This window comes from Pseudophryne corroboree, chromosome 4 (assembly GCF_028390025.1).
Source record: "Pseudophryne corroboree isolate aPseCor3 chromosome 4, aPseCor3.hap2, whole genome shotgun sequence".
Lineage (NCBI taxonomy): Eukaryota > Metazoa > Chordata > Amphibia > Anura > Myobatrachidae > Pseudophryne > Pseudophryne corroboree.
This window is the reverse complement of record NC_086447.1, coordinates 130,860,127-130,863,558: the sequence shown is the minus strand read 5'-3', so window position 1 is coordinate 130,863,558 and position 3,432 is coordinate 130,860,127. Positions and strand designations below refer to the sequence as shown.

The following is a 3,432-nucleotide window of genomic DNA, read 5'->3' as shown; positions in this document are numbered from 1 at the left end:
AGGTGCCTAATCCTAACCTCCGTCCCTGCTGCCTAAACCTAACCCTCCCTCTCCCACAGCCTAACCACTCCCCCTTCCGTCCCTGCTGCCTAAACCTAACCCTCCCTCCCATGCAGCCTAACCCACCCTATCTTCAGCCTAACCCTATCCTCTCCCCACCTGCAGCCTAACCCTAACCCCCCGCCTGACACGTAAACCTAACCCTCCCTCCCCCGCAGCCTAACCCCTCTGTGCCTGATGCCTAAACCTAACCCCCCTTGCCCAGCCCTAAACCTATGATCGTGGAGATACAGGCGTCAGTATCCTTGCCCATTCGGAGTTCCAACGTCGGATTCTGAAGAGTGTCGGAATCCCAGTGTCAGTATTCTGACTGCCGTAAACCCGACAGCCGGCATCTTTACTGCATATGTCCCAACATTTGGAGCATGTGTCCGCAGATCTCCTCCCAGGGCAGCTATTCAGGGTTCACCCACTGCGTGAAGAGGAAGAGATGAAAAATCATTGTTAGTGGATGAATAAGCAGAGAAACAAACTGCAAACTGTGGTGTGGTTGTGTAGAGAGAAAAATCTCTCTATGTAAATATGTTACTCTGACTACTGAGGACATGGAAAATGCCTAAAATAAGGACAATTATCCCAAAGTGCCCATTGTTTTTATACAATACACACATTGGGGGGATAAGTTCTATCTTATAGTAATTAGTGGGTACCTTCAGAAAAGAAATTTGACCAGTAAATAATATAAGCTATAAATTGCTAACATTTAGGGGTCAATCCAATTAGGTGCGAGTTACCATTGCTGCGACGTTTCAACAGCATCCAAACTCACACCCTTCGTGGCCAGATTCAGCCTATGGGGCTACCGGAAAGTGCGGCTGTTGTAAGACAAACTTGCACCTAATTAAACTGACCCCTTAGTTGGTAAATGTGATAAAATAGTAAAATATAATGGTGTAATTGTGGGCCTGATTCAGTTGCGGTTGTTGAAGCGATCGCTGCTGCAATCTTGTCGTTCACAATTGCATCGTGAGACTGAGCAGTCGTAGACTGAGAAAGACTCCTAGACACAGGGGGCTCTCCAGCAGCAACACAGGTCGCAATGGGTAATTTATGCACGCACATGGAACGGCATTTGAACGGACCTGGCACGCCTGTATACAGTTGAGCCACCCCGTTACCACCTCAAACGCTGACTTCCTGTCAAACACTTTTTGCGATGGGATCCTCTATGTGAGCTTGATTTCATTTCGTGTGCTGTGCAGCTTACACGCATGCACAGTGAAAAAGCATTGAGCCACTTGGTGCAACAGCAGCTCTGCGTACGCATCTGAATCAGGCCCCCTGAGTGGTAAGAAGAAGGACTCTAGGGAAAGGACTAAGGGGGTAATTCTGAGTTGATCGCAGCAGGAATTTTGTTATGTTATATCTGCCTCCCCTGCACTGCACATGGTTTTGCCCAACTGCTAACAAAGTTCCTGCTGCGATCAACTCAGAATGACCCCCTAAGTCACCTTTATTATATGTAAAGATAGGGAAACAGTCACTTGTTACAGCTCCAATTCACATCATTTATACCATTCTGTATCATTTCATAATTTGATTATTCTATGGGGGAGATATATTAAGCCCTGCAGAGTGATAAAGTGGAGAGAGGTAAAGTACCAGCCAATCATCTCCTAACTGCCATGTTACAGGCTGTGTTTGAAAAATGACAACTAGGAGCTGATTGGTTGTTAGTTTATCTCTCTCCACTTTCACCATCTCCCCTGATCTCTATTGTTCTTCCCCCGATCTGTATGTTCTGTATCATGCTCTCCCTACCCTTCCTGTTTTTCTGTATTACAGTATGTTCTACCTCTCGCAACCCCCAAAAGTGTATGTCCTTCCTCTATATGTCCTATAGAGTGCGCCACAATTTCTATGTTTTTGTATTGTGCCCCCACACCATCTGTATGTGCTATACCAAGTTGCCCGCTTCTGCATGTTTTGTATTGTCCGCTCTCCCTCACCATAGACCCTATGTTTTGTACTGTGCTCTCAATACCCCCACCACACACACAATTACACAAGTATGGTAACTTACCTCCTGCATGCTATTCTACAGTCACTAATTCCTCTGCGACGCCTCCCGTCGTCTTCAACTGACACTTTGCAGATCTCTTTGCCGGTCACCCGACACTCTGCAAATCTCTTTGCCAGAACTTTGCCAAATGATGTTCTAAATAACCAGAATTTCCTGGTCAGACATACTGAGTGTATATTTATACTACTACATTTTGTTACGTACTTTCATTTTTATTCATTTGCAATTTATCTATTTTATTGACTTTTTATCCAAAACCATCATACACTGGGCCTAATTCAGACCTGATTGCAGCAGCAAATTTGTTCTCTAATGGACAAAACCATGTGCACTGCAGGTGGGGCAGATGTAACATGTGCAGAGAGAGTATGGTAACTTACCTCCTGCATGTTATACTCCAGTCGTTGCTACCTCTGCGACCCCTCCCTTTGCCTTCAACTGGCACTTTGCAGATCTCTTTGCCGGTCACCCGACACTCTGCAAATCTCTTTGCCAGATGATCTAAAAAACACAAAAGACTATCATTAAGCATAGTACTAGTTTAAGTACAATAAAATGTCCATGAGTCAACCAGTTTCCCAATTTTCCTTAAACCAAACAAGATACTTTCAAAGTTATCAATATCCCATTTATCTATTTTATCAACTTTTTCATCCCAAAGCCACGATCCTGCCTCATAGAGACCCAGGTTATCTGCATCCCCTCTATGTGTGCTTATCCTCCATACTGCCCTCTTTATTCCTGTAACGCTATATTTTTATTCCTAAATATGTCATTCCTTCCTGCGCTTCTCCTATTTATGTGTCCTTTTACCTGTATTCACTGTTCTGTCTATCTTGTCTTGCCTTTCAGCTGACTATACTGCACTCTGTCTTCCTTACCCCCTCCGTCATACCATGGTACTGTATGTAGGACTCACCTCCTCCTACCTGTCTTCCTGCATGGAAACTGGAAACATCAGCAGCTGTAGATAGAATGTTACAGGAAGAAGCATTGTGATGTCACGGGCTAGTGATGTCACAGGCTAGGTGTGATGTCACAGTAACCAGCAGCAAAGCTACAGAGTTACAGCTATCTTACATATACATTTTCTACATCAATTACAACTGGATATACATGAGTTTGTAGTTTAAAAAAAATGAGACTAGTGTAGAAAATGAAGTATAAGGCAATGTTGTACAGAGTGCCTCAATATATATAAACATAAGTGACAGGAATATCTAGACTAAATCACTGCTTATATTTTATAAGGAAATAAAGCTCTTTATCTAAGAGGCTGAATTAATCATTTTCCGTTATGTGTGTGTGTGTGTGTGTGTGTGTGTGTGTGTGTGTGTGTGTGTGTGTGT

General features: G+C 43.7%; 1 long non-coding RNA gene across 1 annotated transcript; it reads right to left on the bottom strand.

The window, feature by feature from the left end:
• Positions 1-246: 246 nt before the first annotated feature.
• Positions 247-2,580, bottom strand: LOC134911168 (uncharacterized). Its single transcript, XR_010176375.1, has 3 exons — positions 2,464-2,580; positions 2,084-2,218; positions 247-472 (listed from the first exon to the last, which is right to left on the bottom strand). It is a non-coding gene; the product is annotated as an uncharacterized LOC134911168 (long non-coding RNA).
• Positions 2,581-3,432: the final 852 nt, after the last annotated feature.